Below are 16,202 nucleotides of genomic sequence, written 5' to 3'. Positions count from 1 at the left end.
TCAAGCTAAGTAAGGGAAGCTTTCAGAAAACCTTGAGCAGAGTTTTCAGAACTGACATGTACAGTTACACAGGTAGTATACTGCATCCTAGGGGTTATATTCACATCACAGACTGACATAGTTTGGCTATGGTCCCCCCAAATCTCACCTTGAATTGTAGTTCCCAAAATCCTATGTGTCATGGGAAGGACCCGGTGGGAGGTAACTGAATTATGGGGGATGGTTACCCCCATGCTGCTGTTCTTATGATAGTGAGTACTCATGAGACCTGATGGTTTTATAAGGGGCTTTTCCTCTTTTGCTTGGCACTCTTCCTACCGGCATGTGAAGAAGGATGTGTTTGCTTCTTCTTCCACCATGATTGTAAGTTTCCTGAGGCTTGCCCAGCCATGCTGAACTATGAGTCAATTAAACCTCTTTCCTTTACAAATCACCCAGTCTCAGGTACTTCTTCATAGTAGTGTGAAAACAGACTAATACAGTAAATTGGTAGCAGTAGAGTGGGATGCTGCTGTAAGGATACCAGAAAATGTGGAAGCAACTTTGGAACTGGGAATAGGTAGAGGCTGGAATAGTTTGAAGGACTCAGATGACAGGAAAATGTGGGAAAGTTTGGAACTTCCTAGAGACTTGGCGAGCTCAAAAGACAGAAAGATGTGGAAAAGTTTAGAACCTCTTACAGAGACTTGTTGAATGTTTTTTACAAAAATGCTGATAGTGATATGGACAATGAAATCCAGGCTGAGCTGGTCTCAGATGGAGATGAGGAACTTGTTGGGAACTGGAATAAAAGTGGTTCTTACTAGGCTCTAACAATGAGACTGGCAGCATTTTGCCCTTGCCCTAGAGATATGTGAAACTTTGAACTTGAGAGAGATCATTTAGGGTGTCTGGTGGAAGACATTTCTAAGCAGCAAAGCATTCAAGAGGAAACAGAGCATGAAACTTTGGAAAAATTGTAGCCTGACAATGTAATAGAAAAGAAAAACCCATTTTCTGGGGAGAAATTCAAGCCGGCTGCAGAAATTTGTGTAAGTAATGAGGGGCCAAATGTTAATCACCAAGAGACAATGGGAAAAATGTCTCTAGGGCAAGTCAGAGACCTTCATGGCAGCCCCTCCCATCACAGGCCTAGAGGCCTGGAGTAGGGGAAAATGGTCTATAGTTGAGTAACACATTATTCCAAAACTTGGCGGCTTAAAGTGATGACAGTTTATTTTGCTCACAACTCTGCAATCTGGACATGACTCAGTAAAGATAACCCTTGGGGCTCTGCTTGGTATCAGCTAAAAATGATTGAAGGCTCAAGGCAGACATCACGTGGAGGCTGGCTCACTCACTCAGTCACTCACACGTCTACCCGCTGGGCTGGGGCTGAAACAGCTGATGCTCCTTGGGCATCTCTCTCTCTCTGGAAACTGTGTGATTTCTCCAGCATGTGGGCTTCAGGGCAGCCAGCATAGACTTTATGGCTCTCAAGGTATGTACCATGAAAGGTAAGAGTTGTATGACCTTTTGTGACCTCACCTTGTGAGCCACATAGTATCTCTTAAGCCACCTTCAGTTGGTCAAGGAAGTAGCAAAGGTTCACCTAGTTTCAAGGAGAAGGGAACAAGGGCCCTCCACTTAATAGAAGAGTGTCAATGTCCCATTGTAGGAGGGTTATATGTTGGGGCAGGGTTATATGTTGGTGTAGCAAGTAAAAGGTGCTTTAGAAGGATCATGAAATATCAAGTGGAATGTATGTTGCCCATGTCAGAAAGAATTCCAGTTTGGACAGTCTCAAGAAAAAAACAAAAAACAAAATAAACAAACAAACAAACAAACAAACAAATAAAACTGCTACAGAAGTGCCTCAAAAGAAAGCCAGCATTTGGCTACATGTCATGCTAACTCCTCAACACCAGATTTTGAGAGGACTACCATTGTTCTTTTTACCAGGCTAGAATTTTCTTCACAAGATTCATTTCTATTTCATTTATTTCAGTGCCTCTGGGCATTACTCTCTTCCCTTTGCTCCTCCAATCTATCCTATATATTGCTACCAATGAATCTACTTTTTTCTAGTATTTTATGAAATTTTCAAATAAAGTTGAAAGAATTACACAGTAAACAACAGTATATTCAACATCCACTTTTCTGAAACTTTTCTATTTTATCACATATTTATTCAGCTATTCATCCCTTTATCCATTCATGAATGTATCTTGTTTCCATGATGCATATCAAAGTAAGCTGCACACAAAAGTACACCTCATTCCTAAATAATTCAGAATGCATATCAATAACTATTAAACAGCACTGAATATTTGTGTACATTTCTTTTGTTAGATAAAATTTACATATACAGTAAGTCCTGCTTAACATTGTGAATAGGTTCTTGGAAACTGACTTTAAGAAAAATGATGGACAGTAGGTCCTCAAAAAACTCCCTTCATTAAACATCATTTTGTTACAACATTTGTGACAAAAAAATCTGGTTTTATTATACATTTTTTTTTCATAAAGTTGCAGTTTCCAAGAACATTTTGACAGCAGTTAAGTGAAGACTTAATGTAGTGAAATGCATAAATCTTAACCGTGTGACAAGTTTACAATGCCTCATATTATTAAGCTCCGTTTTAATTATCCTATTCCCCTTCTCAAGAAATCCAAATAGTTTACTATTGACTAGCAAAATAAGCCTCCCAATCTTTTCTTAATACAACTGCATTCATTTTCCAATTGTTTATTTTTGTTTTTATTTTTTTAGACAGAGTCTCACTCTGTCACCCAGGCTTGGAGTGCAGTAGTGTAAACTCGGCTCACTGCAATCTCCGCCTCCTGGGTTCAAATGATTCTCAAGTCTCAGCCTTCCAAGTAGCTGGGATTACAGGAGTGAGCCACCACACCCGGTCAATTCTCCAATTATTTTTAAAATCACGGCCCCATTTTTTTCGATAGTATTGGTCCTACATAATCTGTAATGCCAATTTACACTTCTGTGTGTGTCACACTGAAGAAAAGTCAGAGAGGACTGTGGAGGTGGTTTGGCATGTTGAACTGTAGACAAGTAACTCTGGGAGTACAGCACCTGGTTACACATGCAGGCTCTTCCACTAACTTTTTTTGGGACTGAGGGTAAATTACTTAGTATATAAGTCTTAATTTCATAATCTTCAAACTGTAAAACTGTCTAGAGGGATTCTTGTCAGGTTTAATGATAACACGCATACAGTACCTACTGGAATGCTTAACACACAGTAAGTGCTTAATAAATGATATATAACAGATGCTTACTGAGTGATCTTATTAATATTAGTAAGACATAACAAAGTTCTAAACTCCAGAAATTTTAAATCCGACTTTTTGTTGGGTTAATAACAAAATAATTTTCAATATCAAATAATGTTTTTACCTCAGATATAATAAAAAATAATTTTATTATGCATTAAGCAGCAAACAAAGCTTCTTGTTATATTTGGGCAAAAAAGATCTATCTACAAATTATATGTTGTTCTGTTTCTTCATTTGGATTCACATGGGAGTGAATAAACATAATAGGGAATAAGATAAGGGGAAAGTTGGATGGAGGGACCAAATTTCTGTTATTAGCTTGATGCAAAAGTAATTGCAGGTTTTACCACTGAAAGAAATGGCAAAACTCACAATTACTTTTGCACCAACCTAATAACATTTTTCTTCAAATCTCCTTTAACTACCTTAAATATATACTTACCAAACTATTTTTATAATAAGCTCTAATTTTCTAAATATCTACTTTGAAAAATTTCATCTCCTAGCTAAAATGTTGAACTCAGTACTTGACAAATAGTATTCAAAAAACATTAAATATTATTACTGATGTCATGTATTTTTCCATTAAAAAACAAGTCAAAGAAAAGACTCAAATGACGTAAGAAAAATGTTCTTTTATACAGTGTAGGCCCATGCAGAAAATGAGTGTGATATTAAAATTAACTCTGCAAAACTTAGAAATACGACAATCAAATGAAATATTTGTAGAGTCATTAAATAATTGCAACAATTTTTGTTATTTGTAGTCATCTTGTTAAGTTCTCAGAAAAAGTAAGTTTTTGCAAAAGAGATCTCTTCTATTAGAAGTCTCTCCAAACCATGTAGCATTTACCTTGAAGTGCATAGATTAGTGATTTTCAAATTGTTTTTGGGCTTTTCAGCAAATGTGTTTTATCTAATTTTGTAGATGGGCAGCCACAAAGAGAAATTTTTGTCTTTCATTTTTTCTTACTTTAAACAAAATCATTTAAAAATATTGGAAATATCAAGTTGGGGAATCAAGAAAGCACTTAAATATGCAACTGTGATCATTGAGTTACCTGTCTAATCCCCCAAGTTCAGTGAAAATTCTAAGAGGTAAGAAGTCAGATCCCAGATCCCTTTTTTTTTTTTTTTTTTTTTTTGAGACGGAGTCTCGCTCTATCACCCAGGCTGGAGTGCCGTGGCACTATCGTGACTCACTGCAAACTCCACCTCCCTGGTTCAAAGGATTCTCCCACCTCAGCTTCTCAAATAGCTGGGACTACAGGCCCCCGCCACCACGCCTGGCTAATTTTTGTATTTTTAGTAGAGACAGGCTTCACCATGTTGGCCAGGATGGTCAGAAGTCATATTCTTTTAATGTAGCACAAACCAAGTATAAAAGATCTTTGTTGAAAAAATAAATAATTTATTAAAGATTGGTTTTCTCACTCATAGGTGGGAATTGAACAATGAGAACACTTGGACACAGGAAGGGGAACATCACACACTGGGGCCTGTTGTGGGGTCAGGGGAGGGGGGAGGAATAGCATTAGGAGATATACCTAATGTAAATGAAGAGTTAATGGGTGCAGCACACCAACATGGCACATGTATACATATGTAACAAACCTGCATGTTGTGCACATGTACCCTAGAACTTAAAGTAAAATAATAATAAAAAAGAAAGCCTCCAATAGTTATTTCCTATTAGTGTAACTGAAGGATTTTTCTTCTATAACTTCCAAACTGTATAGAATAAATATGTATTGATTTTATAATTTAATAAAGTTTTTATAAGAATGGAAAAAAATAAAGATTGGTTAATTTTTTTCTGGTAGATTAAAGACCTGTGATGAACCAAAAAGTAATTAATTCCTATATTTTCATTTTCTAAAAGTAAAACTAAAGAGCCATTCAGTCTGTGAATTTCAATCTGCTGTGAGGAAGTTACCTTTACAGGTTTTAGGTAGAGTGAATACAGAGTTCTCCTAGTTCCTCCTCTCTCTGGTGAGAGGAGGAAGGATGCATTCTGATAACTTTCCCTTTCTTATTTCAGTAGAAAGACACTAAGGGAAACAATGTACATGGTTACTGAATTCCAATTGGTCTATTTATCTGTATTTATTTGTCACTATTTCTTCATATAGCTTTGGTTGTAAATTTTAATTAAATGAGAATTGAATGAGGGAATATATGATGTGACTCTGCAGTAATTAGTGCAATAGAGATTTGACAATTATCCAGTTAATCTGATCAACAAAGACAGCCCAATTGGGTAGTTAATGTCTCAAAGTGGATTTATTTGGCCTAGTCAATCCAAATAGACTATGCACATTAATTATATTAACAACACAGCTGCCAACATTATCCTCACTGTAGGACACATGGAAACAGCTCAAAAATGGGGGGTGATAAACCACACACAAAATAAATATTGGATGATAGTGAGAGCCTCCAAAAGAAGCAAAAAAGCAGGACTCAATTGTAACAACAAAGGAAAAAAAAGCTGAAGTTATAAAAAATTAAAATTGATCATTAGTACTTAATAACATAAGAAATAAAATGAGATAATAAGAAGAGATGGTGTAATCCTATGAAGACCATATCAACATATCATCTTTGGTTTAAATGGATTAAAGATGATTTTAAAAACCTTACTTCTTTACTTTTAACAACTCAAACATGCATCTTTAATTTACTTGAGGTATTTGAATTAAAATATGTCCAAGCCTTTGACTGATCAATCTTTGTTGATGATAGATCTAAATGTGGCTTATTGTCATAGTTAGAATACCTGCAAAATAAAATTATTTCTTAAAATGATAGGTGAAAAACTCAAAGATACAACCTCCAAACTACTATGTTAGATAATATGAATTTAAAGAATGTTTGTATAGTTCATCAGCCTCACAGATTTTTTTTTTTAAGATACACCAATTTGGCCTCAGAACAACTTTTCTTGAACGGAGTTTTTAATTCAGAAAATCCAGAAGGAGAAAATAATGATTGCTAAAAGTATCAGTAGATAGCATTCATTCCTCTCTGAGTACTGTCTCCTATTCCACCTCCCAAAATCCTAGAAAACTATTAATGATGGATAGATAGACTTTGAATGTATGCTCTTATTTCATCAGAGATTCATTATACTGAATTATTGAATATCTGCAAAAATTAGAAATAAATGAAATGGAATCAGTCTCATTTAAAATAAATTCCTTCCGTTGGAAAAGCAACTGCAATAGCAAAGTTGTTTCAGTTTCTGCTTGGGATAATGGCAAGGAATGAGTTCCAGTGGCAAGGAATGAGTTCCATCCCTAGCACCACAAAACCATGTTATTCAATACTTTTGAGTTATTATGAAATCCAAATACTGACCCACATTAGCTTTATTGCTGGTCTGGAAAAACAACTTCCAACATTACCACAATACTACAGTCACAACAATTAGAAATGTTTCTTTAATTCTCTGGGGACCATTTATGGTCAATAGTTTTTAAGCTTCAGTATTTCTTGTTAAGAAAAAAATTACCTTAATTCAAGCAAAGCTGAATGTCAAGTATTAGGATGTAAGAACTTGAAAGCATCATCACATATTGTCCAGATTTGGGTTATTTTTCTAGCTGTGTTGAAAATATTTAGGCACCATTCACTTCTTCCTAGAGAAAAGTTTAACATATTTTTTAGAGAAGTAGTGTCTGTCTGATAGAACTTTCTGTGATGATAGAAATACTCTATAGCTATATCGTCCAATACGGAAATCACTAAACACTTCTAGCTACTGAACTGTTGAAATGTGGCCAGCACAATTGAAGAACTGATTTTTTAAATTTTATATAATTGCAACTAGTTTGAATTTAAATACCCACCTGTGGCTAATGGCTACCATACTAGATAGTGCAGTTCTAGAGTCAATAACTAACTACTTGTTACTGTAAATTCACCTGCATGGAATTTTTTTTTTTTTGCCATCCATCTCCTAAGGCAAATCCTTTTTCATCTTGACCTTCAGGGAGCAGACTCTTGGAGAAAGACTTGTCCCATCATGTACGGGATGAGTAAGAATTATTCACAACATCTGGCATGTTTAAAAGACATGAGATCCTAAATTCATGTCATAAGTCTACTAGATTATATTATAGTAAATGCACATGTACCCTACAACTTAAAGTATAATAATAATAAATAAATTTAAAAAAAATAAAATAAAATAAAATAAAATAAAATAAAATTAAAAAAAAAAGAGTTAAACTCTAGATTATTTTAATACCATTTAGTAAGTTTAAAAGTTGTGATGCATTAAATAGCAAACCTACCTCTGAAAACTTCCAATAAAGATCACTCATTGACAAATTTTGCATAATACTTTGCTATATTTACATATATATAAAACTGTTCCTGCTAAGATTCTCTCACCTAACTAGACTGCTTAGATAACAACTGATGGCTGAAAGCATAACCCATAATTAATTTTCCTTAAACAAACAAACAAACTATTGTGAGGATCTTTATGTGGTTTAATTTGCTAAAGGAATAAATTGGTTTTCTGGCATTAAAAAAAAAAAAAAAAAGGAAATTACAAAACATATTAAAGTGCCCTATGGAAGAGTTTAAGTTAAATTAAAATGGTCCATTTTATATGTCGAGATTGCCCCTGCCAGTGTTTCTTACTATCTTGGCTCTAAGCTCCTGCTCTGCCTGTCCTCACCCAGTATGTGGTTGGCATGACCCCTTTACTGAGGTTTTTGGGAGGCTGTCCTTGGCTGGGGATTGTGTCAAGAGATCTGAGCTGTCTACACTCCTGGTGATAGGCCAGAGTTCTTCAGCTAAGAAGACACAGAGCATGAAGACTACATGCCAACAGAAATCCCGTGTCCCACTGTGTTTGATTTGTGAGCCAAACTGCAGCCTCGTTTCTGAATTTCAACTCCACAAGTGTAGTTTTTCAACAAAAAGTATTTTCAATTAAAATTGCTTTGACCTTGGACTTCCCTCAAAAAAGAGTCTTCCTCTTGTTAAGACATGTTTACAGTGTCAATAGAATGCAAACTTATTAAACATTCAAAGAAGTCTATATTTGTCTGTTACAGTGCTGGAGGAGATAAAATGTTATTGATTCTAGCTTCTTCGTGGACATTCTGTTCAGGGCTTTAGTCACTGACAATAATTAAAGGTGGAGTGAAAAGAAGTCCTTAGAAACCGTGAAGCCAAATGTCGTTGTTTGAGAGATGGAGCCCTTCCTCACCAGCCATCCAAACATTGTTCACACAAAAGTACGTTAAAAAGTGGTTCCCATTCTTCCAGTTACTACTGAAAGGTTGAAGAAGCTGAATGTGGACTAATGCTGAAAGAAACCAGCAAATAAATAAAGATTACACAATTTAAGGACCATCTTACTGAAGAAAAAAGGAGGGAATATATTTCATACCCTCCTGTCCCTATCACGGCCAGAATACAACAGGAAGCCTTAAACATAATTTAACAGGCTAACCAAAGCTAGCTAGGATGGTAACAGATTGCTTAACTTGCTAGGCTCCTATCATAAGAAGCTTGAAACGCCAGGCAGCAATCAAAGCTTTAGGTTTATTGGACTCTTATTTTGTTCTCATTTGGGAGTGTTACATCTCCTTCTGTGAACCAGAAGTTATAAACCTGCAGAGCCCAAAGTGCTGGCTGTGGGAAGCGCAGATTCCCCAGGGGGACCACTGGGAGTGGTGATAAGCAGGGTAGCTTTTACCTGTTAGTTCTTGGGCCCAAGTATTATAGGTATATAAGGCAAAGCATCAATTTATGGCTGTGGATTCAAAAAATATGCTGCATCCTGAGGGATTTAGCTCCATTTTCCCAGGGTATCTTTTACAAGCTGAGGCCTCTCAAGCATCTTCAAAAGGCTATAGAATTGTTGTGTCAGGCTGGCAGCATCTGGCTGGTAGGGTATGTGCTAATCCCAGTAAATGCCATGATCATATATTCACTGCCACACCAGGTTTTGCTATAAAGTGAATCCCTGGGTTAGAGACCATGTTAGGCAGAATCCTGTCCCATGTTAGTAGATCAGATACTGAGACCTCAGATATTGGTGCTGGATGTGACAGCATGAGAAAATCTGCCACATAATGGTGACAGGAGAAACACATATGTCCCTCAAGAGATATACTAGGACATCTCTTTCCCTCGCACTAGTGTGGCTGTGAATGGACAAACATAGCAATTATGGCCCGAGAAGGGAATGGCAGCCAGGGACTCAGATTTCTCAGGTAAGCTACTTAGAGCAGCATAAGTGCTGGAAAAGGTGAAAGTAATCTAAAATGAATGGGCGAAGACAATGGTGAGTATCAGGTATGACCTGTGAACCAAATGCAACAATGAGGGCTGTGTTTCATTCCACTTAACCTCTTTTTATACGTTTCCTACAAACTGTAACTAACCAAAATCCTAGAGAAGCTATGTTGAGGTGAAACAATGTGATACTTAAGTGGATCTCAGTGGTCCAAGCAGTCATCAATGGTGGAGGTTTTTCCCCAAGCAGATGTTTACTACTGGCCAGTGTCCCCATTACCCAGCTGCTGTGTGGCTGATGATCATAGCTGCCCCCTTCTCTGTAGAATCACCTTTGGCCTAACAGGAACTTTCTCAGCCAAAAGTCTGCACACTCTCCCACACCAATAGGCCAATAGTTGCTTGACAGAGATGGGGAGACTGACTGCTTTTCCTCAAGAGAGGGTTAACATGTGGTGCAATTTGTCTGGCAGAGCTTCCCTACAGGATCAGCTGAGCTTGTGTGTATTGTAACATGTTCATGGACTGGCATGGCCCAAGGATCATTGCTCATAGTCCACAGATCCCATGTTAAGAACTTATGCATTATAAGTTAACAGAACAAAGCAGGCTCTATTCATTCATTCGACATATATTTGTTGAATGTGTCCTACTTATCAGTCACTTTTCTGAGACTGAGGAAGCAGCATTGAATGAAGAAATAGTTATTGCCCTCATATAGGTTAAACTAATTAAAAATATATAATACTGCAGATTATGATAAAATTTTTAAAGAAAAATAAGTAGCAAAGGAGATAGGTCCTCACTGATAAAGTGATATTTCAGTAGAAATGTAACAGAAACAAGGAAACTGATCATGGTGCTGTGTGGGGAATGAGCACTCTGGGCAGCAGGAGCATGATGGGCAAATGCCCTGAAAACAAAACCTGTGCTTGAGGAACAACAGGAAATCAGTGTGTCTGGAGATGAGTTATTAAGAGGAAGAGTGAGAAGAAAATTAGCAAGATACCACAAGGCTGGATTATGGCTCCTTGGCCCATGAAAGAATTTATGTTTTATTTCGAGTAATATAGAAAACCATTAGAGGTTTTGAAAAGCACCAAGATATTACCTAACTGATATTTGGAAAGGATCATTTTGGCTGTTGTATGAAAAATAGACTTACAAAATATAAGAATGATTGTTTCTGCCATATCACCATTTAGCTTCTCGGTCTGTTCCCCGCAGAAAACTGGTAGGTCAGGCAAATGACAGTAGACCACGGCAAATGTAACCAAGTAGAAGCACTAACTGAAGCTGCTGTGTACTGTATGTAATATCTTTACTACAGCAGAACAACACAGTATCTGGCATGTGGTATGAGGCTATTAATCTACTAATGTGTTATTTTCAATATTTGTCATAAATGTGGATCAAAAGCAGTTTGTATTCATCTGGCATAGACATTAGTATACAATCATGGTCTTGCTCCAGGGATATTTTACAAAACAGATTGGAGGTAGATTCAAATGTCCAGTGGTTGTCAAATATCAGAACAGTCCACTGTATTGACGATATCATCAGGTACAATAAGGTCTAATGAGCAGGAGGGGCCAATACTCTAAATGCTTTGTTAGAATATCTGTATCACAGAGAGTAGGAAATAAAATGAACATATCTTCAGGAGCTGGACAAATCAGTGAAATTTTTAGAAATTCTGTAGTCTGCTGCATGCTAGTGCATTTCTTCCAGAGTTAAGACCAAATTTTGCATTTTACTTCACTATCAAGAAGGACCCAGAGTGTTTGGTAGAACTTTTTGAATTTTAAACACAGCATAAACCACATTTCGGAATGATGCCCCTTTATTAGATGACTCAGAAAGCTGCAGTTTTGAGTGGGGCCTAGAATGATAGAAGGTTCTGCAGCAATATCAGCTGCAATACAAGCACCCTTGATGCCAGAGCAATAATAAATGGCAATACTACTAGAGGTACCATGATGAATAAAAATGCAATGTGGGCTCTCTGTCAAGCTTTGAATGCACAACTGCAGTGAGAAGCCTAGTGTTCCGGATCAAGGCCATACTATTGCAGCATAGTTCTTTCACCATTTAGAAAGCAGCTCCTGACAAGCTACCCGGCCATAGGAAGACTGAAGGCCTTTCTGTGGACATCAGTTGACCATATGACTGGAACGATCCCTCATGAGCTTAATAACACATGTTATATTGTCCAGTAGGCAGAACAGCAATTTACTGAACAATGGAACTTTCTCTTTATTAGAAAGCAGGGTTCCTACTACTTGGGAAAGCAAAAAATATTTTGAAATTTGGGGGAATCCACTGTTGCATATTTTCATTTACCCACACCCAGGTTTAACTTCAAATAAGTGATTGCAGCAACTACAGAATGATCAGGTTCAAAGGACAGAGATACTTCACCAGCAAGCCACTTAGACTAACAGAAGTGATCATCAAGAATGAAGAATATTTGGAATGAGTCAGAAGAAGGATATGATGAATCAGATATAACTTTACAGCTGCAAGCAGTGAGAGCCCATTTGACTAATCAATGTCTTTAAGTTTCTCCTCAGAAACAGTGCCCAATCATCATCTATACGAATCCATGACAGGATGAAATGAGTTCATATGGATCTGGGTGGCTCAAAGGATGGACGATAGCAGGTGCTGTGAGTATTCCACCAAAATCCCTTTGGGTCCCTCTCAGTACACATCTCCTTTGACTTCTGTGCGCTTTTGTTTCTAAAGTCCTACTACTGCAATTCTCTTTGGAAAACTGCCCTTTGGCTTCTTGGACAGTTTACCTGCATGTAAAGAGAATCAAAGTGACTGGGAGTTTTTCTCACCCTGAATGACCCTGAGCCAGTGAATGACAAACACTGGAGGATGAAAACCTTGCTCCCTTGCCTCAAGAGGGGACAAAGTGAAGTGCATTTTACATTCCAGCATCCCCATGCAGGAGCAGAGAACTTCTGACTTCTTTCTCTTCCCTTGGTTGCCTTTCTTACTCCTTGGATGTCTTCTCCTAGGAATATTCTCATAGTGAGTCATTGCAAAAAATTCTCATCTCAGGATCTGCTGTGAGAAACCTGACCTAAGACAGATTCCTATTATTTATTTTTGTGGGAAATTTGATTACCATTTTGAGTCTGGAATTCATGGCAGAGATTTGAGCTAAAAATATCTACTTGATAGTTGTTGGGCTATTGATTATATATAAAGTTATGAAGCTAAATGAGATCACCCAAGGAGTGAGTGTATATAAATAACATGCCTCAGGACCTAAGAAGGTCTCAGACTTTCTTATCTTCTCCCACCCAGACTTCAATAATTAAACTAAATGTATACCCATTTCCTCAACTTTGGTCTCAGGACAGACCTTAACTCAGGCTCTCTGAAAGTTCTCAAATTAGTCCACCTTATTCCTAGTTATTTCCTAATTATATATCCTACTTTACTTCATCAACCTATTAAACTTACCCTCTAAAGGTATGTAGTCTGAAGGGATAGATGATTTATAGGTCCATTGTGTTAGCAAACCAAAATGGATCTCTCAATAAATCAGAACATTAAACACCTGTTCAGAGGTGCAAACACTTGGCTCAGGTTTTCAGCTGAAAAGAATTCTCAGTATGTTTTACATATAAGAAACACTTTCACCTTGACCTTGCTGGAAAATACCTTGGGATCTTAAAGACAAATCTGGAAAAATACGGAGAGATGAAGATTAACAGAAGTAAAATTAAAGTATATATTGGATCAGAAGAAAACGCCTATTTAAAATGCTGTGAACCATATAATACCTTATACACAGTACATCATCAAAAAGATTTGTTGAGTAAATTGTACCGACTAGCCCATGCATCTTTATTTATTTCAGAATTAACTGGTGTGCACATTTTATAAACTTTACCTTAACAATGTGTAAGACATTTTAAGATAGAGACTAACTGAAGAATTGAAATGACTCTCTGTCATGTAAATGAAGTCTAGTGAATGTAATAGGAAATGATGGAAACTAAGTGAAATATCATTTTGTTAAGGTAGTGGCTTTTGAATATCTTCTCATAAACAGATTAGATTTTGTGAGCTGCTTCCTACACACACCAAAAAGCAAAGGATTTTATTTAAAAGAAAATTCTGTTGACTTGAATTGGAAGTACAAGCCGTTCTTTCCTTTTGACAGTTGGTTTTTGAAAGGTTTTTCTTGTGAGATACATATTATATTGTTGCTAGTTAAATCTAATGATCCTTCACCCTAGAAGAAATAAAAGGCCAGATTTGGCTGACTTTTCTTCTTGAGGAGCCTATTTGTGAGTAATATGTGTGTTAAAAAGCAGTAACAAGCACTAATATGAAAAAGTATTAAAAAATTAAGTGATGGATAAATGAAAGCTGCCTTTTTCACATCCAAAATATTTTGATAATCTCACATATACTGTATTAAACCTATATAACTTCTCTGTAGCTTTTGGATCAACTGTAACATATCCAAGGCACACCAACCTTACTTGAATTAAAAAAAAAGAGAAAGAAAGAATCATAGGTGTAACTGTCTTATATTTACTAAGACAAACTAGAAATATAAATTAATAAAAAAGTAAATGTTGCAAGGACAATAAAACTCAAAGTATAATTGCTATTGGATAATATATGGTACAAAGATCCAGAGGTAAAAATTTAGGATATATAATGTTTGATGTTCACTAACAATTGCACATTTATTATTTATCCCATGTTTGGAATTTTTTACTTTCACAGTAGCAAGATCATGTTTATAAGACACAATCCTGAATGACAAAAATAATCATGTTCCATTTTATACATACTCACCAAGAAAAGTCTCAAGGACCTTGATGGGTTCTAGATCAGTTTCTCTATTTCAAAGCCAGATAACACTTCAATGACTGGTGTTGAACACCAAGACTCTCATGAACTTCCCTGGTAGGTGACACTTCTTCACATGTGCTGTCAAACTCACTTAGCTTGACAATCTCACACAGATTGAGGTTGTATGACTTCTATGAGTAGACTGAAGATAATGCATTCTATTAAGATTCCATCTCAAAAACCCTTACAAAGTATTTTATATAACTTCCTCCTTATGATCTATGTTTTCTAGCTCCCATGCCTTGGACTTATAACCCTTTAAACAGCCTTCCTTGACAGTTGATCAATTCACACCCATTCTTCAAGTGCCTTTTTACATACCATTCTTCTAAGAAACTTTCCCTGCTGCTACCCTGTCCCAGTTAGATGGAGGTGATGGCTCTCTGAATTCCCATAGCTTCTGTCTCTACTTCTTTTTTAAATAGCGTATTAGGGGTTCCATTCACCAGGCCCAGGCTCAATGACTTTCTGAGAGAACTCAAGACAGAATATATTCATACTTACGACTGTGATTTATTACTGTGAAAGGATACAAGGCAAAATCAGCAAAGGGAAAAGGCACAGGGAGTGATGGAGTGAAGTCCAGAGGAAACCAGGAGCAAGCTTCCAAAAGTCCATCCCAGTGGGGTGTGCTGGGATGTGCTCAATGAATTTGATGACACATGTGAAGAAGTGTTGCCACCAGGGGAGATTGTAAGAGACTCAGTGCTCAAAGTTTTTATTGGGGGCTGAGTGTGTAGGCAACCACATGTACCAAGACTCCAGACTCCCAGAAGGAAGGCATGTGCTTAGGATAGCTATGTTGTTTGCAGTTCAGGCACAGTGAATCATCCTTAACAGGTAGGGTGAAGCACTATTTATGGAATCTAAGTTTCCAGATGTCAGCCAAGGGCTAATCTTGCCGCAGGCTATTCTCAGGATAGGAGTCTCACACCTGTTATGTGAACTCTTCTGTGCACTGTTAGTTACCCAGTTTCACCGTAAGCTCACTGAGGAATGGGAAAGGAATTTTTAAAATTATTACTCCATAATTCCCAGTATAGAACAAGATTTTCGATATGTGACACTCAACAAATATGGATGATGAGAAAGTCTGATTCATTAAAGAACTGCAAGAAATAGGCAGGAAAGGAGACTTAGAAATATAAAAGATAATTTTGCAATTGCATTCTAGACAGAGTCCTCTGTACTCTCTGTGATTTTCCTGTGTCTAAGGACAGTAGATGGCATAAGCAGATAAAAGTAAGGAAGACACCCATTATGAATAATACTATTACTGACTTAAGACAATCTATTACTTATTGTTAAATATATGCACGCTTTTTATGGAAATAGGAATATGCATTTTTTCAAGGAAATAACTTCAGATTAGTAACATCTTCCTTAATCCTGTGTACTCTGCATTTTGTTATTATTACACCTAGAAAACATTGCATATATTATAGACCATGTTCCAATTTATTGGCTTAAAAAGATATTTATTGAGCACTTGCTTGAAGCCATCACTGATAAAGAAATATTAAGAACCCCATACTAAAAATAGCTAATACACAGGGCAAACACTGTTCTAAGCACCACTGTAAGAGGTAGATACTAATATATATACTCCTTTTACAGATAAACTTATTCGAGATGTTAAATAACCTTCCTAAGAGTGACTCTGCTATCCATCCAATCACTCCATTATACTGACTCTCACACTCTAAAAATGCTCACAGTCTTCAACACAAGTAATTATTTTGACAAAATTAAGGAAAAAATCTTTGCTCCAATGT

The 16,202-nt window shown here is 36.7% G+C and overlaps 1 protein-coding gene and 1 long non-coding RNA gene across 23 annotated transcripts in view; one reads left to right on the top strand and one right to left on the bottom strand.

The window, feature by feature from the left end:
* MARCHF1 (membrane associated ring-CH-type finger 1) overlaps positions 1-16,202 on the bottom strand; it is an 833,115-nt gene that overhangs the window by 156,123 nt on the left and 660,790 nt on the right. The window contains exons 1-2 of one of the 21 annotated variants that reach the window (XM_071092876.1): positions 13,018-13,855; positions 6,791-6,917 (exon numbers count right to left, since the gene is read on the bottom strand). The exons of the other annotated variants lie outside the window; for them this stretch is intronic. The gene's annotated coding sequence lies outside the window, so the exon portion shown is untranslated. Of the gene's footprint in view, positions 1-6,790; positions 6,918-13,017; positions 13,856-16,202 lie in introns of those variants that run through there. 21 annotated transcript variants of the gene reach the window in all.
* LOC139362287 (uncharacterized) lies at positions 1,393-15,671 on the top strand. Of its 2 annotated transcripts, none has more exons than XR_011620853.1 (3): positions 1,393-1,480; positions 12,100-12,201; positions 15,602-15,671. It is a non-coding gene; the product is annotated as an uncharacterized lncRNA (long non-coding RNA). The 2 variants fall into 2 exon arrangements; XR_011620852.1 differs by having other exon boundaries at positions 12,100-12,206.

The sequence above is a fragment of the Macaca nemestrina genome, chromosome 3 (genome assembly GCF_043159975.1).
Source record: "Macaca nemestrina isolate mMacNem1 chromosome 3, mMacNem.hap1, whole genome shotgun sequence".
Classification (NCBI taxonomy): domain Eukaryota; kingdom Metazoa; phylum Chordata; class Mammalia; order Primates; family Cercopithecidae; genus Macaca; species Macaca nemestrina.
The sequence above is the reverse complement of the archived record's forward strand: the minus strand, read 5'-3'. Positions and strand labels throughout refer to the sequence as shown.